Source organism: Leptodactylus fuscus, chromosome 5 (assembly GCF_031893055.1).
Source record: "Leptodactylus fuscus isolate aLepFus1 chromosome 5, aLepFus1.hap2, whole genome shotgun sequence".
NCBI lineage: Eukaryota > Metazoa > Chordata > Amphibia > Anura > Leptodactylidae > Leptodactylus > Leptodactylus fuscus.
In genome coordinates, this window is record NC_134269.1 from 110,637,720 (window position 1) to 110,663,728 (window position 26,009).

The 26,009-nt window shown below is 42.2% G+C and overlaps 1 protein-coding gene across 1 annotated transcript in view; it reads right to left on the minus strand.

Moving 5' to 3' along the window:
* Positions 1-19,630, minus strand: part of FAM107B (family with sequence similarity 107 member B) — a 35,069-nt gene extending 15,439 nt beyond the window's left edge. The window contains exon 1 of the mRNA XM_075274029.1: positions 19,511-19,630. The gene's annotated coding sequence lies outside the window, so the exon portion shown is untranslated. The remainder of the gene's footprint in view (positions 1-19,510) is intronic.
* Positions 19,631-26,009: the final 6,379 nt, after the last annotated feature.

A 26,009-nucleotide genomic window follows, 5' to 3' on the forward strand; every position in this document is an offset into this window, starting at 1 on the left:
AGAGAAAAAATTCCAACTGCGCGCACTGAAATCAATGGAGTGATGGCTATCAAAAGATGCTAAGAACTGGAGTTTGGTGGAGGTGGTGAAAGCACCTCTTTAAAGGGGTTATCCAGGATGTATCCATATTCTAATGACCAGGCCCACATTCCCCTCTCCCCTTCAATTATCTAATGTATGTGTATATTTACGACTGCTTTTTTGTTCTGTAATATATGTAGGTCGGCACATATCACAAAGAGAAGATACTAGCTGGCAACTCCAAAGAGTGGGTGGCAGGGAATGTAGCATGTAGCACCGTATAATATGGACTGCGTATGTACAATCCATATTCTACCATTCTACGGAGCATATTATACTGTGTGGCGCCACTGTATAATTTATACTGGTTATATATATTTATTTTACCAAATGCCAAAAAAAGGATCAAGAATTCATTGTTGTCCTGAAGCTTTTTCTGTGTGACTGTAATAATGATATATGGAGGCAATTACAATACTACAGCCAAAGGAGAAAGGTATTGAGTGAGTGAGAACTAAGAGTCTAAGGATGGCTACTGAGGGTGTAATGAGCGGGCAACCCAGGGTAACAGGAAGGGGGAGCGAGTCAGCTATGAGTGCAGCCCAAGGAATCATAAGAGTTGTAGGAAAGGCTCAGAACAGGAAGATGCAGATGTAAACAAATGCAGAGTATGCCAGAAGCTCCCAGAGAACCCAGAAATCACTCAGAACACGGTAAAGGTATTTGGGTGCACTTATTAACCTATTAATAGCACAAACTGAGCTTTTTAGAAAATTACGTTTTTGCCTGGAAAACCCCTTTAAGGATGTATGGAATCTATCATTTTGACAGTGATGTCTCACTGCCAAAATATGTTGCAGACATTTGGTTTGAAGCATATATATATATATATATATATATATATATATATATATATATATATAACCTAGATTTCAGAAAGATCTGGGAAAGGTAATTTATCCCAGTTTTAATTAATATCACTATAATTTACGTGGGACAACTGAAAGTCCTGAAAAGCTGAATTTTCCATTTTCCAAGGTCAGGAGAAATCAATTCCATCAAATGACATACAGGCCAAACCCTCCTGTCGACAGTTCCAACAACCTCAAATCAATTAGTCATGTGAAAAATAATTAATAAGGAACACGAAGATGTAAAGATCAAGCAGATTATAATCACAAATGAACCACTACACAGCAAAATAAGCTGAAATCAGACAACATACACACACTGCAGAATGATGTACAGTGTATATACATGAGGATATACAGAAAAGGCTGAATTTACTATACAAAATCCTATTTAAATTGATGGAAAGCAGAAAAAATAAACTAAACTTAACAGCTGATTTTGGAGGAAAATTCAACCCTCAATCTTTCTGCCACCTATTTTACACTGTGTGAACATAGATATGAATTTTCTTAGTTTTTATTGCTATATATTTATGTTCCCCAGGGTTAAGCTCAGTTTACACCACGATTATTGGCCTTATTTCACATATCACAGAGCAAAAGTTTAACAAGTTTTCGTTCTAGTTACATTTATATGGAACAGCGTAGCCACTCTATTTTTTTGCAATAAATTTATAACCAGGCAGACAGGCTTACAAGTTAAACATTACAAACACAATGAAAACTGAGCTTTAGAAAAATAAATGTACATTTGGTTTCCAGAAACCGTGTTGTTCTTGTTCATATTGTAGCTCAGTTACACTGACTTGTTAGGAGATGAGGTGCAATACCAGACATAGTCCATGGATAAACAGGGTGCTGTTTCTAGAAACAAAGCATATGCTACGCCATCTAAACCAGTATGACAAGACAACATTTATCATACACATACAATGTTATGGGAAACCATAAGCCACAATTATGCAATACTGACACTATTAAAATGATTTATGCTCCATATATTGCAGTCTATAAACTAGAGTACTTAATTTTCTTGCTATAACTAGGTTTAATACTGGTACGTATGTACTATGCGACTAGAAAGAGGGCACAAACTTTACAAGATCTAAAAATTATACCCATTTAGATTCTCATCCGTACAAAGTTTATTGTAGTTACTGCTAATGCAGTAAACATTAGGAGAACTTGTTAACCTGAATTATAACAACCATTTCCAAGAGCTAGAAATATACGTAGATCACTAGTCACTCCATTGTAACACTCAGAAGTCAATACAAGCCTTTTCTAGGTAGCAGCATTGGTTACCTGATGCCAAATATCAGCCAGCTTTGACTGCACTTCATGAAATAAAATATACAACTATACACACCTCTCAATGATATGAAGTAGGGAGGTATATGGGTACAATCTAAGGTTAAAGCCACAGGATAGGTCCAGAGCAGGATAACTGCAACAGACCTGCCGACGCCAAAAACAGCTGGTATTCGTCACGGCTTTATCACGGCCACAATTCCAGAGTGGCTGACCCAGTTTTCAACCTTTGCTTTGCAATGGTTGAAAACCGCAGCCAAAAACACAACTATAATGGACATTCTGCATGCTTGAATCCCGCAGCACAATACAACTCGCACTGTGGAGTCTGGATTGGATTTGTATAAACCCCATTCATTACACTACTATTGTACATCACAAAGGTGATTCTGTTGCTTGTAGCCAGCTACTATATAAATTCGTCCCATTAGTACCCGGCCCAAATCTATCTTTATCAGGTTAGTGAATGGAGAACAGTGATCCCAAAGTCACCTTGTGTAAATGGAGCAGCAGTTACTCATTGAGCTAATGCCATGCTGCTGAGAAGATCGATCATCTCTGACAGTGACAGCATGTGACCACTGCTCTATTTAAAGCAGAGAGACTGGAGACTTTCATTCTTATATTCAGTGGGATCAGCATCGATCTAGCCTTGAATTCCTATTTTTGTCATTACTAGAATACCCTGTTTGTTGATATCACTGATCACATGAAAATTTTGGTTTTAAGAGGGAATTTTAAATCAAAGAAAGAGCGATGGATTTATGAATATAAACTTATGACCCTCCTTCAAACACTGGAGAAGGGGTTAAATCTGTCACATGGTTTCATGGCATCTTACAGAAATCACTGACCTGAGACCCTGTGAACTGATAAGAACCTGGAATTGTTTACATTTTTCTTACATTGTTTCTACCAATTACTAATAACCCTCTCCCCCCCCCCTTCCTCCTAGAATTCTATCCCTATGTGTCCTTTTGTACATAGATATGCAGCCTTCAGAAATGGTTTTTAAATTTACTTGAGAAAGGAGCCGAGAGTTCCGAAACGTTGTAATCTGTCATCATTATTAGTTAGCCATTAAAAAGATATCAACTGAAGATTATCAAGTTTTTTTGTTTTTTTACATTTCCTAGAATACCCTGATCAGGACTTCTTCTTTCAACACAACACAGTAAGTATAAAGTGGCACATGTATCCTTTCAGGTGGAGAAGATGGAATCTGCCATGGATTTCATTCTACCTATAAGAAACTGAACATCAGATGAAAAAAGCTATGTTCTTTCATCTTGCCACTCCATGACACATGGTCATGAACGTTCTCATTCTGTCATTATGTGATACCATGATGAAATATTTTCAGCAGTTAGTATTTGATGTCATGACAAGTTGCATACCAAGAATACATGTCATATACTAAAATGCCAATGAGACTGACAAGTAAATATAATAAGAATGATCAATTTGCCAGAATTTCAGTAAAAGTTAACCAGAATTCTTACAGTGCAGAAACAATGCAGATGTGAATCCATCCAGCGTTTATGATCAATATCCTTCCTGTCTGTCACCGGGAAGCAGTTCAAGGAAAATGGAAAAACTTAGTCATATCACAGAAATCTTAAAGACTCCGCTAAACTCTTACTCAGAAAAGTTACAGGAAACACTTTTGTAGATGAATCTACACTGAGTTATTTCAACTGCTGAACTTCACAAGTGTGTAAGCGATGTTTAATCTCTCTGCCGGCTATTGATGTAGGCGCGGAAAGAGGGGTCTGGTAAGAATATCTGCTAGTTCCCACATAAAACTTATTTATACAGACCCCACACAATTCCCCCCAGACAACGCGATTACTTCCAGACATATGAAAAGACGGACAATAAGCTTTATAAAGAACTTCATCATCTGAGAGCTTAGAGTACATTTCAGGATATATGGCAGCGGGTATGGAGATACCAACGCAGTATTACTAGTGACCGAACAATACAATGGTACAAGTGGAACCAGCAAATGCATTCACTCACACATTTACTTTTTACTTCTATTAGCTTGCATGGATATGGATCTTAATAACCAGACAAAATCCTTTACTTTTATTTTCACCTTTTTTTGCAATGATTGTTTTAGGCTGTTGCTTTGTAGAAATAATTACGAGACAAATTCTCACTTCTCTATATTAAATCAGTTACCAAGTAAAGCCAATTTACAATAACCAAGCACCCTTTGGACAACTGGGGTACAACATTATGCCACAATATTGCAATATATATATTTTTTGTTTCTTTCTGAAACAATGCAGCAATTGTTATTAATTTCTTTCTTCCCAGCGCTCTGTGTCTCAAAAGTCCCTTATATTCCTCTGTGTAAAGTGGTAGACATGCAGAGGTACGGTATAGGAACCATATTAGAGCGATGTGCAAATTAGGGGATGTACAGCCACTTATATGAAGCCTTACAGAGAGCAGCATAGATACATGCACCCTAACAGGGCATATGAGAAACAGATTTGGGTAAAGCAGATGCCTCCATCTTCAGCTGCATCCTCCCCTTCTCTCGTCGTCTTCGGTCTGGGTCAGCTCTGACGCCTGTGCAGTCGGCTCTGCCAGTGAGACACTAGTAGAGCCGACTGCGCGGGTGTTGGAGATGACGACGAGAGAAGGGGAGGATGCAGCTGAAGATGGAGGCGTCGCTGGAGAGAGTTCTCTGGCAGCGGTGGGGACGCCCCCATTGCTGCAAGAGAACTCATTTGCATACTGGTAAAAAACGGTATGTCTAAGGAACGGCAGCGCGGAGACCACGTCTAAAGGTAAGAGACGAATAGCCTTTCTAAAGGCTATTCCGACGTCTAAAGCACAAAAAATACATATTTAGTGGTAGAATCCATTTAAGTTATTGTATATTTGTACTATTATGAAAATTTAAATCAACAAGGTATTCACAAACCATATCCATCCGTATTTCTGACAAGCGCTTTTCTAAGTGCTCTCAAATAGACTGCCACAGGGGGTTTGCTATACAGATTGTTTTCAACAGATTATTTATTTTCCATTTTCTTGTACATGCAGCTGTGAGCATAGTCTAATCTCATAATATACACCCACTGAACCATATGATTGTATCTACGGCGCAAACTAACAAAATACACAATGTGTACGATAAGGCATAGAAAACTAGAACAGAAATAGCCTGAAATGTGATGTAAAATCTGACCAAAGGCAAGTTTGCCATCACCGAACTGAATACAGTCTTAAGTCTACTGTTACCTGTGTTTCTACCAGTCTGTTTCCGGGTACTGTGATGACTTTGGGTTTAGTCACACATCCAAATTTTGCAGACACGTGATGTCTGTGGAAATGACAAACAGCATGTGCTCCCATTAATTCTAATGGGTGCAAGCAGGCGTCCACCTTTGGTCCATGGAAAAAGAACAGAAGCATGCTGTATTTTGATTCATTTGTTAGACCACAGAGCTCCATTAAAGAGGTTGTCCAAATTTTTAGAGAGGCCGGGGAAAGTTAAAAAAAAATATCACACTTGCCTATTGCCGGTGTTCTACTGTCCTCTTAGCATGGTCCAGGGGAGTATAATATTTTTAAAAAATTTTCACTGCCCCTGGCCTACTTATATAGTAAATTCAATGGCCAGGTTTGCCTGGACAAAGCCTATGGATCAATGAAAATCACAGACAGCATACGGATGCAGTCCCTGTGCAGTCCATTTTTCATTGGATTATATTGGGCATGACATGTTCCCAAAATGCAGTTGTGTGAATAAGGCAGGGTTCATACTATCCTTGAATTCCATTATGAAGGTGTCCGTTCAAAAAAAACGGACACCTATCATAACAGACACAAACGGACAGTAACTGATGGCTATCAGTTACTGTCCGTTATAAGTCTGTTGGCCATAGACTTCAATGTTAAAAAAATAGACACTTGCTGTCTGTTTTTTGGGTGTGAATGGACACTAAAGAACACAAGATAAAATCTCATTGAAATGGATGGAAATTTATGAGGTTCACCTAGTGTCAGTTGCTAAAATCTTGTAACAGACAACAGCCACGGACAATGCTGACGGTCACCAATGGTAGTGTGAACGCCCCCTAAGTTCTTACTTTTGGATACATCATCTGACTGCCAATGTCTGTAAAGTCCTCTAAAACATGATGGTGCAATGTAATAAATAAATACATTTATGGACAGTGATGAATAGCGGGCTGTGGTGCAGAGGTAGCAGACGCTGAGCTACAACACAAGACTCCAGTATTATAAATGGCACAAGACAGACTCTGTTACAGCCATTGCAATTTGGCTTGAAATCATATGCATGTTCATGAAACATGGAAACATTACTCAAAAAATCCATATGCATTTTCCATAAAAATACTAGAGTGCCTTAATGTTTACGTCCTTTAGTTACTATACACATAAAATCTAAATACACAGGCTATATGACGTCAGAAAACCCCAGTCTATAGACAGCTTTGTATTACATACACATCATTAACATCCATTTTCCACTTTTACTACACTTTTTTAAATAGCATGGCTATCTTATTGCATCAGATGTCTCCTATTCCATAGTTCAAAGTGTATCGATTGTAAGTGATAGGCTGCATCTAGTGCTCTCCAAAAATAAAATACTATACATTGTCTAAATCAATGGACAAGTGAAACTGACTCCTGAAAAGAAATAAATGTTCTATACAGTATAACGTACCGTAAATATTACCATCAAAAATAGCATAAAAAAAGATGGTCAGTATGCACGGTACTGTATATGGTGATATGAAGTGTGTTACAGTCTGGATAATGGGGTGGTCTTTCCATGTGCCGTGGTTTATATTTTTCAGAAATATACTTGATGGATTTCAAGCGAGCCACATGGTAAAAGCTGTAGCCATGTACTTAACATTATGGTCATGTTCTACTCACAGAAGTAACCTGTAATAAAGCCTGCATATAGCATTATGAAAGTAACAAATATTGGCATCAGAAGATGAATAAAATCTCAAGCTCAGCAAATTGTTTGTTGGTCAGTAGTTATTTATCAAGGTAGGTCACCTAAAATTCATCCCAGACATTGATGAACATCTGAGGTCATCTCAAAGATAAAGGCCATGGGAGGGGGTGGGGCACGTTTAGATATTTACTTACCCATCTACATTACTTTTTACGTAAATGAGAGGAGTGGGGTAAAAATGTCTATGCCCAACAAATTTACTATAACTCGTGCAATAAAACTGGTATGAGACATGCCAGAAATAGTGGAAGTGTACCAGAGTTATTAAAGGGGTTATCCAGGACTATAATATTAATCTCCACTTCTTCTCATTAGGAAGTGACATGCATGTCAGACTACAACACACCCGCTCTATAACTGCACGTGGTCTTCCACTTTCTGGAGTTGCTGTGGTTCTTAAACCCTTACACTTTTCATGAATACCATTCAAAGTTGATCACCGAATACTTAGGACAGAAGAAACTTCATGAACTGGCCTAAAAGCAAAGTGGTCTTAGTTGCCCATATCAACTAATCACTGCACAGCTTTTTTTTTTTGCATTCTGCTCCTAAAAAAAAAAAAAACAGTGATAAAACTCACATCACTGTGACAATGGGTCTGACTGAAACACCTAAATTTAAAAATTAAGTGATATGTCTCAATAATTTTGTGTGTGTATATATATATATATATATATATATATATATATATATTGCACAACACCAACTGCAATTCCAGGCAGACTTGCTCTGATGTTTATAAAAATAAAAAATAAATGAGTGTGTATATGCATAAATAAATATGTATATCTAATTATTTTTTAAATATTTTTATTAAGGGGGTGTGTGGGTTGGCAAATATTATCAAGGTTTTCAGAATGTCAACAAACACAAAGTAACAACCCCAAATTGTGCTCACATGGATGGTACATAAGAGGTTTTCAATAGAGTCAAGGAAAGTGACAAGACAAAAGGAAAAGTGAAAGGAGTAGAGTTTATGTACAGCTGTGTAATTTAGCACGGGTATCACAATGCTGGAACGTATACAGCCAGACAGCAGATTGTTCACTTCCAATACCCATCTAGCACTCACTGTGCTTTTTACTCAGGCCAACTATTCTCAGAATGGCATGCTTGGCTCAGCGTTAAATGTGGACTGAGGTCAGGCGGACGGCCAGACACGGGCAGCATTTTACAGTTTCTAGAATTAAAGGCGAATGCTAGAAATACATTGAAAACTAATAACAATAAACCTCACTTAACAGAATAAATATGGTTAGCCACATTAGGAAAAACCTATGGAAAGGTTACCTAGGACAATCCTGAACTATGCCAGCTCCCATGCTGTACAATCCAGACAGTAGGAGATTTCACAAATCTAGGTGAATGTTGAAGGGTATGGCAGAGCTTAAAAGGAGTCTGTCTGTGATGGGGGTAAACTGTTTTGGGGGTCCTCTACCTCTTGGATTTGTCATTGAAAGGTAAAGAACAATCGTGCCTTGAAACCTCTAACAAGGTTCACAGCATAGTTTTATTGCTTCCTACAGCCTTGTGTTTGTTTTCTGCCTTATCAGTTTGTATAATAGGAACAGCAGGATATTGTAATTCATTAATCTGCTTTTTGGCCTCCATTCACTGTACTGGGCTGAAATACAGTGTACACACATTTCTGGGACACAGAATTAATCATACATTGTACTACACTGGATGAGCAATGCAGGCGGCTTTATAAACTGTACTTGCTCACCATGGCAGGCTACTACCACAATAGTAGTAATAATAAGTAGAGAGGAGCGAACACTGTTCGATAAATAGATATTCGATCGAATATCAGGCCGTTCGAGGTGTTCAATTCCAATCAAATACCACGAGGCAAACACAGTAAAAATTTGTATCCCCTCCCACCTTCCCTGGTGCTTTTTTTGCACCAATAACTGCGCAGGGGAGGTGGGACAGGAACTACGACAACGGAGGCATCGAAAAAAAAAAAAAAAAAAAATCGGAAAAAGTAATTGGCGGCAGAAATCAGGTGACCTCCAATTTATACGAATGGTGGATTTAACATTCGGTTAATTTGAGAGTGCGAATTATGTGACTGTGAGACAGGGATAGATGTACAGGCAGGGTTAGCTAGGGATTACTTTTATTTAAGGGGGGGAATGCTACTCAGCTCTTTGGGGCACTATCTGGTTGGGATCCACAGTGGGAGCTCCATACACACAGCTCTGCTACATCACATGTAGTATGAACACTGCAGGGTTACCACGGTAGGAGCACCCTACACACAGCTCTACTACATCACACATAGCATGCACATAGCCGGGCCACCACAGTAGCAGCCATGTACACACAGCACTGCTACATCACATGTAGCATGCACACAGCAGGGTTACAACAGTAGGATTCTCGCACACACACACACAGCTCTGCTACAATACACAGCACAGTTACCACAGTAGGATCCAAGCACACACACAACTCTGCTACACCACACAGCAGGATTACCACAGTAGAAACCTCGTACATACACAGCTCTGCTACATCACACAGCAGGGTTACCACAGTAGGATCCTCGCACACACACACAACCCTGCTACATCACACAGCACGGTTACCACAGTAGGATCCTCGCATATACACACAGAGTTCTGCTACATCACACATCAAGCTGCGTTGATTGGCCGAATGCCATACAGAGTACAGCATTCGGCCAATCAACACTGGTTCTGCCGGAGGAGCGGAGTCTAAGATCGGTCCACAGCAGTCTCCATTCTGGTCCGATCTAAGACTCCGCCTGCTCCCAGACGAGCCTCAGGCAGAACCAGCGTTGATTGGCCGAATGCTATACTCTGTATGGCATTCGGCCAATCAACGCTGGTCAATGCATTCCTATGGGAAAAAGTCAGCTCGCGCATATCGCAAGCTGACAGGGATCCCGACACAATACAGTGACTTGGGCACGTTAGATGCCCCCAGACATGCTTCCCCTGCTGTCCCAGTTGCATTCCAGGGTGTTGGCATCATTTCCTGGGGTGTCATAGTGGACTTGGTGACTCTCCTGAGTCGAAGAGTGGGATCCCCCGAAACAAGCATTTTTTTCCCCCATAGACTATAATAGGGTTCAATATTCGTTCGAATAGTCGAATATTGAGGGGCTATTTGAAACGAATATCGAATATTTTACTGTTCGCTCATCTCTAATAGTGAGTAATAGTAATAGTAGCATCCACCACACACAATACACAGTTACATAACTAACCTCGGTGGTTTCTAGTTACCCATTAACCCCTTTAGGATCACATATTTGTTTCAAAGCATTCCAGGACTTTACATTTTTCATTGGAACCATTTTGCAAAGGTCTCTTAAAGGGATTCTGCCATTAAAACACTTTTTTTTTTCTAGTTGACACGTAGGAATAGCCTTAAGAAAGGCTATTTTTCTCCTATCTTTAGATGTCTTCTCCGCGCCGCCCTTCCGTAGAAATCCTGGTTTTCATCAGTATGCAAATGAGTTCTCTCGCAGCACTGGGGCTGTCCCGAATGCTGCAAGAGAACTCTCCAGCGATTCCTCCATCTTCTTCAGGAATGTCCTCGTTACGCGTCTTTTTCCGGCGCAGGCCATCAAAACTTGTAGGCCTCGGGCAGAGCCGACTGCGTATGCCCACGGCCACAAAAAAAATGGCCGCTTACACAGTATTGTAGCAGACAGCAGCAAATGCAAACAGGGAGACATAGAACAAATCCAGATTTCAAAATTCTCCCAGCAAAATCCAGCATGTGCCACCAGTCCTTTAGGAATCCTCTATTAGAAAAGCCATGGGTCCCACCCCTGTTTGGCATCATTGAAGGGGGAAGAAGGATTCCCTAGCCTAGAGGGAATTCCCAAATGCCAAACATGCAGCTAAATCCTGTCCCAAGCAAGAACACCGGAGGAAGAAAAAAAAAATAAAAAATCAAGACAGCCTCAACAGAGAACTTAAGCCTGAGAGTGGGTAAGGTCAAATAGTAGCGCAGAAACCTGCCTTTTCCACCAGGCCACCTCGCCAAAGGCAAGAAAGATGACAGGCTGGGCATATAACAGGATGCACCAGCAGGCCAGTTTCCACAAACAACTGGAGCAAGTGGGGTGCAGCATTTTACGTCTATGCCTTCTAGTTGTTTCCTGTACATAGAGACAGGTAAACAGTCTTGTTGACTTCACTGTGGGGGTTGGGAGGGGGGGGGGGACAGCAGCTGAGATTATGTTTTGCATTCTTAATTTCTATAACACATTTTACCTTTATTCTGTATGTCAGTACAGTATGACGATACAAAATACAGTATGTATAGGATTTGTTTTTGCTAAAGGTGAATATACAAATATAAGGTTTCTTTGTGTTATTAGAATTTGTGAAATGTACCAAAGCTGATAAAAAAAAGAAACATACCATGGGCAACAACTCAATAGCTTTGATTGATAAATGAGGGCCAATGGAGATTGTATATCAAAACTGAAAACTGACCTTTCAATCCACAGCGACAGAAGTGGCAACCTGATCTGGCAGAGAACAAAAGTCTGTAGCCAAAAACAACTGGACAATCGTTCTCTCCCCAACATCAGCTGTTGAGGAAGAGCAGGGAAGCCCACCAAAAAACGTTCAGCTAGGTTCACACTTGCGCTGAGTTCTTCATGGTTTGGATCCAGCGGGTGACTACAACAGTGGCTACCCACGGACCCCATGAGGGCCGCCAGGTGTCTGCTACGTTTCCTCCATTTTTACACTCAAATCCATGCAAGACTTCTCTCCATCTATTTTCTGCAGATGCTGCGGCGGAGTCTCCTTCAGAGACTGTGATGCAGATGTAAACCTAGACAGATAGTCAAGCAGCGCTGCCGAAATTGGCTGGTTCAGACAATAATTATCTGATGTTTATGGCCAGCTTAAGACCAGTGAAATGAGCACCTGCAACAAACACACAGCAGATCAAAGAGAGCACAAAGGCAGGCACTATTGGTTACCAAACATCCCATCCAGTCCACGGTATCCGTACCTTGACTTCTAAGTATAAATGTGCTATGAATGATGTCTATGGAATCAGAAAGGACACGCAAGCATCACTATTTTTCCAAATATCTCCACTAAAACTGTTAGAATGGAAATAGACTAGAGTTAGTCAACATTTTAGGCTTATGTGAAGTTTCCACTGTAGCGTTGGCACTTTGGAAGCTGAACAAGTTATGGCCTGGAAATGCTATTTTGCACTTTGAAGAACAGCTGAGAAGAGAATGGAAAGCTCATAACAAATTTCCGTACACTGACTATTAAAAAGCATCAGGTCACAACAATATATCAAGCACAGTCCTACAACCTGTGGCTTGAACTGATTTTGCAATAACGGTGGCAGAATGCCCATATAGCTCTGCAAAGACAGGCTAAAACTTGTACTTCAAGCACCTCTGCCCAGCAAACACTGAACTTCATGCTTTACTAGTATTTACAGACAAGCAGTAAGGGGGTAGTAAGACCATGTGTAGGATCTGTGCCAAGGAATCCATTTTATTGCATAATTAGACTATCGAGAAGAAATGCCATCATTGGTAGTCTCTTACTCATAGTGAGTACATCACTAAAGTATCAAATTACTTTTTTGGTATTTAAAGTTTCTATTAGAAAAATCCTTAAACTGAAGTCCATCTAAGCAGAAATAGTCTTATGAAAATATTTCAGTATCAAACTAATTTACCTGGTTGAAAGTGGGTCTGGTTTATCAGATCTTCGAAGTGGACCTCGGAGGTGCAGTAGTGATTTTAATATGCCTGTACCATTAATAGAAATGGCATTTATCCATTGTTCAATTCAGCCAATATACTTTAGCAATCAGCAAATCACAGTTAAATACGGTTCTTAGGGTAAGTTCACACTAAGTTTTTTTGGTCAGGGTTTTGAGACTGTATTTGCCTCAAAACCCTGACCAAAAAGACGGCTCCCATTGAAATCGAAGGGAGCCGCTCAGGTCTTTATTCCAGGAGCCTGAAGAAACGGAAGCGAGGTGCTTATTCTTCAGGCTGAGTCGCCTCATGATTCGGCCTGAAGACACACCCTCCTCCAGACTAGGCCCATTCAGAGTGTGTGCGCCTGGATGCCGGTGCAGTGCACCGGCTTTCAGTCGCGGCTACCCGGTTTTTGGATCGGAACCTGAGGTGGCCTCCGCCTCAGGTTCCGATCCAAAAAACCCTGTGTGAACTTACCCTTACTCTGCTATGTGAACACTTGTGAGCTGTGGCCTACCAACTCCTGGGCTGTGGAGTTGGTAGGCCATTGACTCCTCCAATTTTCCATAGACCGACTCCTGATTCCTTCACAAAAAGGCTGACAGCCATGGTCAGACAGAAGACGTTACGAAAGTGAATATGCAACAAACTATGCATCTAGCTAAATATACAATATTACCGTATTTTCCGGACTATAAGGCGCACATAAAATACTTCGATTTCCTCAGAAATCGAAAGTGCGCCTTATAGTCCGGTGCGCCTTATATAAGGCTTGAAGCGGCGGCACGCGAGGAGTTAAGCGGCGGCCGCCGGCAAAGTCTCCATGCCGCTTCCATACATTGCAATGGGAGCGCGCTATTCAAATAGTATTCGTTCATCTCTAACTATTTGAATAGCGCGCTCTCATTGTAATGTATGGAAGCGGCATGCAGACTTTGTCGGCGGCCGCTGCTTAAAGAGATTCTACTAGAGATGAGCGAGTACTGTTCGGATCAGCCGATCCGAACAGTACTCGCTCAACTCTAGATTCTACTATTAAAAGAACCTCTTCCCCCTAACCACGTCGGAATAGCCTTAAAAGACTATTCGTCTCTTACCTTTCCCATAGCCAGCGCCGCCTTCTCCCTGAGTTGTGTTTGCGCCTTCCGTGTCGTCTTCTTTGGGCCTCATGGATGACGCATGCGCAGTCGGCTCTGGCTGCGAGAGCCTGTTAGAGCCGACTGCGCATGCGTCATCCATGAGGCCCAAAGAAGACAGAGACGGAGCTGCGGAAGAAGGCGGCGCTGGCTATGGTAAAAAGGTAAGGAGATTATTCAGACGTGATCAAGAAGGAAGTTCTTTTAAAGGTAGAATCCCTTTAACTCCTCGTGTGCCGAGCGCTTCCATTCATTTCAATGGAAGCGTACCATTGAAATGAATAGAAGCGGCTGGCACGCGGGGGGTTAAGCGGCCGCCGGCAAAGTCTGCCGGCCGCCGCTTTCAATCATATAAGGCGCACCGGACAGCGCTGCGCCTTGTAGTCCGGTGCGCCTTATATATGGACCTAGGCAGGACTATAAGGCGCTCATGGGTAATGCGCCTTATAGTCCGCAAAATACGGTAATAACTGTATATTACAGTTATAACTAATCTCGCAGTTTCCTTCTCCATCTCCTTAAACTCTTCCCTCCCTCCCATCCTCAGCTGTGGTTTACTTTTGTCACAAAAATTTCAATAAGACTTTTAACAAAAAAAAAAAAACAAATTCATCATTTTATTTTGAAGTTTTAAATTTTTCTGACTCCAGCCCTAGCCCTTACCAGCACATAAATATTCTAAGACTAGAAGTTCTTTGATTGTCACTTACGTAAGTGGCAAACACAGTGGCTAGCAACAATTCCCAATAAATGTAAAAGTCCACTGTGGCTGTCACTGTTCGAGAGGCATTCTAGGTTGCATATAAATAAATATGCATTTTTATGTGGGGGGCTATACCTATTTATTTATTTATTTTAAATGTAGATTGTGAGCCCCACATAGAGCTCACAATGTACATTTTTCCCTATCAGTATGTCTTTTTTCGGAATATGGGATGGAAATCCATGCAAACACAGGGAGAACATACAAACTCCTTGCAGATGGTTTTTTGCCTTTGGCGGGATTTGAACACCAAGATGCCAGCGCTGCAAGGCTGCAGTGCTAACCACTGAGCCACCGTGTGGCCCCTATTTCTTATTTCACAAGGTTGGAAGACATGGCTTATACAATCCATTAACATATAGTATGCTGAACCACTAGGTGCCCCGCAAAAGTTTAACTACCACTGTTCTCCTGCTGAAAACAGCTAACCAAAGATCTCCCCCGCAGCGAACCTGCCCCACAAACAAGATTACTACTAGACAATTACACAATAGGCCAACATGACAACCATATTTACAGAGGGTTTATTCTCACTTATATATCACCAGGTAGATAAGCTAGAAAGTTTAATAACAAACACACACATCCTTGATACAAAAGAATGTAAAAATGCCAGTAAGTCATGCCTTACTGTAAGGCAATCTTTCCCAACCTTTTCAGACTTAGGGCACCCCTTATATAAACAAAAAATTTCAGCAGGGGACCCCTACCAAATAATTTTTTACCAAAAAACAAAGACCATCCCAATGACCCAAAGAGGTTCAAAGACACCGCTGTTGGGGATCCCTGCTGTAAGAACATGACTGAAGACCAGAAAAGAATTCTAATTCTCTACAACATTAATACTTTTTAAAGGGGGTGTCTCATCAGGACAAGCCATTTTCATATGCACCAATGGAGAGTATGGATGTCATAGATGACACCTGTTATGAGCCTGAACAGTTGTAACTCTGGAAGGCTTAAACCATATAGGAATTACACTGAATACTACATTACAGTGTCCTGAGGATGTCAGGACTCTGACCAGCAATGATCAGTAGATCACTGTGGTGTCCACATGCTGAAATAGACTGTCTCTCATCAAATGAAGTTACTGACATATAGAGAACTTTGCAGCAAACGTATGTACATGCAGATTATTAGATATCGTCTCTGAAATGACAGATCTTTTACATGTCATGGTAAAAATACACACAGCAGTTCAACATTATAGGTAAAGAGTACTGCACCGCCCAACCCTGACCAAAACCTCAAAGCAATGCGTAATTGTCATTGTTTACTTTCTGCTAATATGACGTTATTCAGGAAAAAAAATCATAAAGGCTAACACAAATATAGAAGTATATAGGACATCCATTCTACTAAAGCTGCATTCACTACACTTCATAAACTGCTCAAGAAGCATCAACCAGTTTGTAATTCTTAAAATAGCCTATAGAAAGGGCCAGAGGCACATTATTATGTAACGTAAGGTACAGCTAGAGACAATGGCTACAGAGAATGCCGGCTTGTAAAGAATGTTCTACAACTTTGTCAAGCTGTCCCTGTAGTCACTTCCTTTCACCAATTTTAGCAGGAATCAAACCACTTTTTCTCACTGAAAAATAACTGATAAACCAATAGAACGGCACATTGAATAATACCAATAATAATAGTAACAATACTAAGATTCCAGAGGTCCTTTGGACATGCTTATGATCTGTAAAGATATACTATCCAGGCACCACAGGGCAGGTATAAGCCTTATGTTATTTTTGGCATCTACAGATTGACATAGAAAAGGGACACCTAAGAGCACCCTCTATGAGCCAAAACAACAAACGGCACTGGTGGACTTTAGTCTTCCATGTATTACATGGATAATTCCAGGTAAAAGTCACTTGTTAAAATCAGCTCTTACCAGGGGGGTCAGTTGTCAAACTGCTGATAAACACTGCAGCTCCCAAATGATAAAAGTTGTCCAATTTGAGACAACCCCTTTAACAACAGTCATAGTGCTGGTGTCCAATATGAGCATTGTTGCTCATATAGAAATCTGTGAAACCCCCATGCTGTGTACTCGTCAATAAAAAGGCCTGAAATTTGATTATTTTTTATCATGTCCAGCAATAACCCCAGCATGTATAGTAAATGACTCAATAGCATAACTTCAAAACTGCTACTAAGATGGAAATGACATGCAAAAAAATTGAGTCACTCAGAAAGGCCCTTTTGTGGTGATCACCACTTGTGCACAGGGTTTTTTTTTTCAGATGCCACAATAGCCATGACTGAACTGTAAACTGAATATTATGACTAAGGCAAAAAGTGATGAAAAATAAAAAAAAACATTTTTATCCACAGTGAAATAAGTTGTATGACAAACATGATTTAACCTGCCAAGTAGTCGTGGCTATGTACAAAGATAAAAGTCTTCCAAAATGGACAATCTTGGCCATTCAGTCGACACTTGTTCAAAAATTTACCATAAATTTGTGATGTCCAACAGAAGACTTTTGTCTACCAGAAAAACGTTGGAAAAAAAAAAAAACAACAACATTCTTGGCTGAAAATATAATTTAGTTGCCCTCATTATCCCAAATTCACCAAATATTTTCTATTTTTCGCAAATTCAATAGTATCTTTTTTCTAATCCGCCCCCTGATCGGGTAGTTTAGTGGACATATTAATTGCAGGATTGTTGATAGTATAAGTCGATTGGCGGAATCACAGACAAATTTCATTCAATGTGAATGGCTAGTGCAGGCCCTGCACACAAGGGGGCATTCACACGGAGTAACGCAGTGCTGATTCTGCCACGATAACTTGCGGCAGGATAAGCGCTGATAAAAAGACTCCCATTGACTTCAATGAGTTCCGTTTAACGCACGTAACACACTGAAATCAATGGGAGGCTTTTTATCAGCACTGATTCAGCCGCGAGTTATCGTGGCAGAATCAGCGCCGCGTTACTCCGTGTGCATGCCCCCTAAGACTATCAGCTGAACAGTCGACAGCTCACCTAGTCTCCGCATATACTGGTAATCTCATCTACCTTGCTGTTACTATATTGCACTTTTGATTTTCCATCAGTAAATTCATAGAAAATCATCAGAAAATATGCTATGATTGTATTTATCCTAATAGTCTGATCAGAAGTCAAATTAAAAAAAAAAAATAACATATAAAAATGTGATTAAAGTGAATTTTTCACTTTTCTTTAAAAGCAAGTTATTCATTTTACAACAAAAGACAGCTTTCTAGAACCATGTTGTGTCCTAATCCCTCATCACCTTCTCTTGGATAGGCCATAACTATGTGATCTGTGGAGAAAGTCCCCAGCACACCTACTGATCAGCAGAACTAAAGGGCACTGACACTCTAGTGGGTGCTACACTGGCGCTGTTCATTTTCATGGGGCCATGTCTAGACGTGTACCTTGGCCTCAGTGAACGAGATACACAAGGGCAGACAGGATAGCATTGAGAACCATAGTGCTGATTTTTTTTCTGTTGATCAGAAGGGATCCTCGAGAAGAGAACACCAATGATCACACATGGTTGGCTTATTCTAAGGATACCCTATCAATGTTGTTTGCCAGAAGTCCTCTGTACCCATCACCATGACACATCATGTTATTTTACATTCACAGTGGTCAGCACATGAGAATTATAATATGCCGCCATACTGTGTTACTGAAACTACAACATGTTAGATTCTCAGTCTTCCAAAAATAATGGGGAAACCCCTGAATGCAAAGTTTATTCATTGTGCAATTTATGTAAATTGTTGTGGATTTCCAGTAGAAAATGAATACGAACACTTTTTTTTTTTTTACATTTTGAAGCCATCATTCGTGAACTTTAAACTACATTAGAAAAGTTTCTAGAATACAACATAGCGGTGTGATGCGCACTGGGTGAAGCCACAACTGGTTGAGCTGTCATGTCCTGACTGTCACATGAGTCAGAGCACGGGGATGTCATACATGTTCCCACCACATCTAGTCTGTACTGCATGAGTAAATCTCAGTAATATTCTCCTGGGAGTCTGAATCCCCCATGATTTAGAGGAGTGGGTCCACACAATTGTCTCCAGGAGGGGCTGAATGGCTTTATGGCATAGCTAGGGCAGGGCTGCCATCATTAGGTTTCCAGCTGGGTTCAGATCTTCCCCACAGCCCCCTGGGATGATGGCACAGCCCCCCTGATAAGTTCCCTTTATTGCCCTGTGTGGTCACACCTCTGTAACACTACATGACAAGCTTGTAACAACGTGCCCCCAACATATGTTACACCGCAGCCAGCACGCTGCGAGCACTCTGTGGCTAATCCCAGGCAGATGTAGCAGAGCTGGGTTTGTCATCCGCTGATATCACTGTGGTATTACACAGGCTGCAGCTAAAGCTACTCCATGTGTTACCACTAGCACAGACAATGCAGCCCATCACAAGACTGAGAACTTCTGCTGGGCTCCATATAAAGTGCAGCATGCACAGGCATAACCTCCATCGTCATCCTGACAATTCTCCCCCTCCCCAATACCATCAGTCTCACAATGAATCAATACTAATGCATTGGCCCCGCACTCGTGTCCTCTGCCGTCCCGGTCCTAGCTACGAGTCCCCTGCACACATACCTCAGTGCGCTGTGTGTGGAGGGCTGGCAGGATCCTGTCACACGGAGCTCCCCTGCAGCCCTGGATGTAGCAGCTTCCCCCGGACACTTCTCAGCCCTGCGCCTCACAATAACCTCACACAGCACAGCAAGTCCAAAGGAAAGAGAGGGAGTTCCCGGCCCCGCCCCCAGCATGGCCCCGCCCCTCCGAGCGGCTCCCCAGCCCTGTAGTGTTCCCGTCAGCAGAGCCCTTGTGCTTGTTGTGATGTCTGTAACTAATTTACCTCAGCTCTAATCTGTGCCTCAGAGATGACTCCATTGTATCACAGACCAGCAGTCTCCATCCTGCAGGCAGGGGTCATGCATGCAGCTCGTAGAATGAAACTATTCCTCTGCATGTAGATGTGTCCAGATATAGACAGTGGGGTTATCTGGACATTAGGGATCCCATAGACAAGAACATGGCAGAAGCACTGGAGCTGTGTCCTGTCTACCTCCATCACTGCTACCGTTATATGGACCTTTCAGCAGCCACTCTGGGCTCTCCCTCCTGGGTTAGGCCTTGTGCAGACAGCCAGAATTTGGCATCTGTACTAGGAATCTCTGGTCATGTCATTTCTGGTCATTACAGCTCTGGTTGGGACAGGATTTGTATCTGTAATATGGATGCCAAAATACAGTTATTGCATGAGGCCCAGGCTATGTTCACACCATCATGTTATGAAGTTATCCACTATCAACAATATATGCATACTACATACATTCCTCTCAGTAAAGAAACACACACTATCGCCATCAATTGGGGTGGCCACACAGTGGCTCTGTGGTTAGCACTGCAACCTTGCAGCGCTGGAGTCCTGGCGCTCAAATCCCGCCAAGGGCAAAAAAAACATCTGCAAGGAGTTTGTATGTTCTCCCCGTGTTTGCATGGATTTCCATCCCATATTCCAAAAAAAAAGACATACTGATAGGGAAAAAAGTACATTGTGAGCTCTATGTGGGGTTCACACTCTACATTTAAAAAAAAAAAAAAAAAAGAGATCATTGGGGTGGTACTACATGATCAGCTCCTTGAAGAGGCTACGGCGGTCATACGAGAGCGATGGGCTCTTCGTTGCTTACGGCCTTATTCATAGGAGGGTGGAAATACATTGCACAACCACCATAAGATAGTGAAGAGATGTGAAATCATTCTCCTATCATCCTATTTACTGCGTAACACAGGCCTTGAAACACGTTGAAATTCTGCCGTCATAGGACTGCAATACACTTGTGACACTCTTTGCATTCCCAGTGATGTTAAAAAAATAAAAAAAAACATTTTGCTGCAGCATCTTTGTCGTAAACTTTGCAACACTACAACCACCATTATAAATACATACTGAGATTTAGTATAACGTACCTATTCTCTGTTTACACGGACCTATTTAACTGACTGGAAAAAGCAGGTTCAACAATTGATAATAATAACCAATTGTAACATATAGGGACACTAAGGCCGGGTTCACACGGAGTATTTTGGTTCGTAATGTGGAACGTAGACGCCGCGGGAGCTTTTGCGGGCCGTATATCCGCAAAATCACGGCCGCAAAATAGCTCTGCATATACGGTACCGGCTCCCATTGAAAACAATGGGAGCGTATACGGCCCACAAAAGCTCCCGTGGCGTCTACGTGCCACATTACGTGCCAAAATACTCCGTGTGAACCCGGCCTTAGGGCTAGTTCACACGTGGGCAAAGGGGAGGTTTTTGACAGCGGAATTCGCTTCAAAAACCTCTCCTTTAACATGGTGGTCTATGTAGACCACTAGCTTTTTTTTTCCTCCTAGCGTTTTCCGCCTGAAGAAGCGACATGACCTTTCTTCAGGCGGAAAACGCCTGAAGAATTGCATAGAAGTGAATGGGAGGCGAAAACCGCGCGGTAAAAAACCGCGCGGTTTTTTGCACACAAAACCGCGCGGTTTTTTGCAAAAAACCGCGCGGTTTTCGCCTGCAGTTTCTATAGCACATATAGGAAAAAAAAACCCTAGCGAAAACCGCTAGCGAAAACCGCGTCAAAAACCTCGTCAAAAACCGCGTGGAATGCAAAAAACAGCGTCAAAAAAACTCCTCGAGGTTTTTTACCTCGCACAAATAAGCTAGGCGGTTTTCACGTGTGAACTGACCCTTATAGAAACACAAGACATAGACAACTGCTAGCAGAAGAGAACAAGTCTTTAGATTATTTTTCTTTTATTTCTGGTTTAGGACCCCGGGCATGTTTATCTTCACACTATACATTGTACTGTACATTTTCTAACCATATCATGCCTCTACTACTCTTTCCGTAAATTCATATTTCCTGACATTCAAATCTCCATCCCAACTAATCTCAGATTTATTAAAAAGACTTCCCTTCTTAACCTTATGTAAACCCTTATATTTAAATCACAGTTATTCGTTTCAGGTGACATTTCAGATTAAGAATGCATGTGTGTACATGTAACACTACGTGACTTATGTTTTACATTACTGTATGTAGCAGTTTTCCCCTGTGCAGGCTTTAGGCTGGTCTTACACGACCGTATTGAATGTACGGTCCGCAAGTTGCTGATCAGCAACACTAGTTGCTGATCAGCAACATAGGCTCCGCAGATGTCCGTGTCCTGCCGCACTCGCCCATAGAGATATGCCTGGTAACTGTAGAACCAGCTCTACAAAGTACTGGGATTAGGTTTATAAGCAAGTCACTGCTGACCAGTGGCGTAACTACCACCATAGCAGCGGTAGCAGCTGCCACAGGGCCCGGGACATTAGGGGCCCGGTGACAGCTGCTACCGCTGCTATCATTATGCTCGGAGGTCTTTTCGGACCCCCGAGTATAATGATCGGGGCCCCCTGTTGGTGGAATACTTTCCCACCAACAGGGGGCCCCGAAGCTGCAGCAACGGCTGAGACACAGGAGCTGCAGGTCTGGCTCCTGTCAGCGCTGCAGGACGATCCCCCTCTCTCCCCCCTCCCTTTCTCTGCTGTCCTCTGCCCACCAATGAGAGGAGGAGGCGGGGCTTATCCCTGCCGTCCAGCACAGAAGAGAAGAGGAAGAAGCTGCTCTAGGAAAATGAAACTGAAGCTACACAGGTACGTACTGGGGTTACTATACTTATTACTATCAGGCATTTGGGGGGATTACTTGTGTTTTAGTAACTCCATGTGCCTCATAGTAATAGCAGTTAACCCCATCATCTCCCTCACATTAACCCCTGTTTGCCTCACCATAAGAGTTACTGATATGTGAGACATATGGGGGTAATAGTAATGAAGATACTTTATTATTACCCCCATATGTCTCACATATCAGTAACTCTTATGGTGAGGCAGACAGGGGTTAATGTGAGGGAGATGATGGGGTTAACTGCTATTAATATGAGGCACATGGAGTTACTAAATTGTAATGCACAGGACCAGATTTTTTTTTATCCACAATTTGTCCTGGTATAGCGGTCAGCGGTGACAGTATTTAGTCCTGTAGGGGCCACTAAGGGACATAATACTGTGTGCAGGGGGCCACTATTGGGGATAATACTGTGTGCAGGGGCCACTAAGGGACATAATACTGTGTGCAGGGGCCACTAAGGGACATAATACTGTGTGCAGGAATGCGTAGGAGGGACTCAGTCGAGATCTTTGGTGTCGGGGGGGCCCCATGTCAAAAGTTCGCCACGGGGCCCCGCCATTCCTAGTTACGCCACTGCTGCTGACTACTTCATTTAAAATAGCACAACACAGAATGTTAAGACAAGATTGTCCAAAATTGTTATTTCATGAGCACTACATGTATTATACTAAAACAGCCATGTCATGATAACCAACAGGTACTCTGTAGGCCACTACATAAATCTATGACCTTCGTATTGCCATGCCAGACATTTGTTTTATGGTAATAGCATTAAGATACAAATCCTCCATACAGCCACAGGGAGTGGGGGTCTAGTTTACCATTCTAACATTTATCACCTATCCTGCAAAGATAGAACAATCTATTTAAGGTCATGGCTAAAACAGTTTACAGCAAATTTACTGGTTTATTTCAGACTTGGCTCATTTTACAAAGTAATTCCCCTTTCGATACATAAACAATAGCTTTGTTTTGTGAAACAGAAAACACATAGAAATGTTTATATAATTCATTGACTGAGGACAATCTACAAAAGCAAATACTCCATCCTTTTACTAAACAGCTGTTTAGATTATTTACTGTGTGTGTGCACTCTAAAAAGGTTTAAAGGACTATTATATCATTTTATACATGCATACCTTAGCTGTCTGTAAGATATAATAAAATGCCACCATGTTGTGTACAAACAAACTAGTATAACAGAACACCAGTACAATAAATAACTAGAACATACACAGTGTAGTACAGTCCCATGCACTGCTGGAGGATGCAATGTAAAGATAAGATAATCCTTTAATAGTTCCACGGTGTGGAAATTTCAGTATGTTACAGCAGCATAATAATAGAGATACATGATAATACACAGTAATATATTACGGAAGTAGACACACATAAGCTGAGAAGAGAAGTTATACTAGGAGTCCATAGCAGCTAAGGAACATAAGAAGAAAGAAGGAAGGAAGACTTCATAATCATTAGTTTTCTGTACCGAGTGATCTTCGCTTGGTCTGATGTAGATTATACAGCCTGATCGCGGTTGGAAGGAAAGACTTGCGATAGCGCTCCTTCTCACACTTGGGGTGATGCAGACGTTCACTTAAAGTGCTGCCAAGTGCCATCAAGGTCTCATATATGGGGTGGGATTTGTTTTCCCGCATGGAGGTCACCACAGACATTATCATTCTGTCACCCACCACCTGTACTGGGTCCAGGGGGCTCCCCAGGACAGAGCTGGCCCTTCTGATCAGCCTGTCAAGTCTATTTCTGTCCCTGGTTGATACACTGCTCCCTCAGGAGGCCACAGTGAAAAAGATGGCTGAAGCAACCACAGAGTTGAAAAAGGCCCTAAGGGTGCATTCACACTACTGATACGCTGCCTGATTCTAAACGTTAAAACACGTTCAGAATCAGCATGTATAAAGCAGTTCCCATTCATTTCAATGGGAGCTGGCATACGAGCGCTCCCCATTGAAATGAATGGGCTGCTTTTTTCACTACGAGAACTCCCATTGAAGTGAATGGGAAGTGCTTGCGTGTACGGCTAGCTCTGCTCATTCTGAGCCGTACACGCGAGCACTTCCCATTCACTTCAATGGGACTGCTCGTAGTGAAAAAAGCAGCCCATTCATTTCAATGGGGAGAGCTCGTATGCCGGCTCCCATTGAAATGAATGGGAACTGCTTTATACGCGCTGATTCTGAACGTGTTTTAACGTTCAGAATCAGGCAGCGTATCAGTAGTGTGAAAGCACCCTAAGAAGTGGCCCCTGGACTCTGAAGGCCCTCAGCCTCCTGAGCAGGAAAAGCCGGCTGTAACTCTTTCTATGTAGCGCCTCCAGGTGATCAGCCCAGTCTAATTTATTATTGAGGAGCACACCCAGATACTTATAGGTCCTGACTATCTCAATGCATGTTCCTTGGATCTCCACCAGGGTCGGAGCCAGTGGCGTAACTAGGTAGGAATGGCGGGCCCCCACAGCAAACTTTTGACATGCCCCCCACCAACGCCGAAGACCTCAACCGAACCCCCTTTCTCCGCATTCCTGCACACACTATTATGTCCCTTAGTGGCCCCTGCACACACTATTATGTCCCTCAGTGGCCCCTGCACACACTATTATGTCCCTCAGTGGCCCCTGCACACACTATTATGTCCCTCAGTGGCCCCTGCACACACTATTATGTCCCTTAGTGGCCCCTGCACACAGTATTATGTCCCTTAGTGGCCCTGCACACAGTATTATGTCCCTTAGTGGCCCCTGCACACAGTATTATGTCCCTTCGTGGCCCCTGCACACACTTATGTCCCTTAGTGTCCCTACCAGTGGCCCTACCTTACCAGTCCACTTATTCAGACCCACTAAACATTATGCACATTCTGAATCCCACCCTCTTGCAACTGAGCCAAGTGGCGTAAATACTGGGGGAGCAGCGGTAGTTTCTGCAACAGGGCCCGGGACATTAGGGGGCTCAGCAGGCCCATGATGTTTTGTTTTTTTGTCTTTTTTTAATAGGCCATCACCCACTGGCGTAACCCCAGCAGGTAACAGGCCCTATTTACTTATCAATCGCTGCTCCTCCTTACGGCCGCCTGCGCTTCCCCTTCTGTGGAAGCAGAGGCGGCTGTGATCAAGAGCGGGGATCGGTAAGTGAGGCAGCGGGCCTGAGAATCCCAGACCCCAGAATATAATGATCGGATTCCCAGGGAAGGTAAGGAAACATAAAAAACACAGTTACTTACCTCTCCTACGCTCCAGCAGTCGCATCCCAGACGTTACGCAGGCCAGGTCAACATCCTTATGCGTTGCGACACTAGCCTGGCTCATGTGACGTCTGGTCCAACATTGAAGATGGCCAAAAGTAGCAG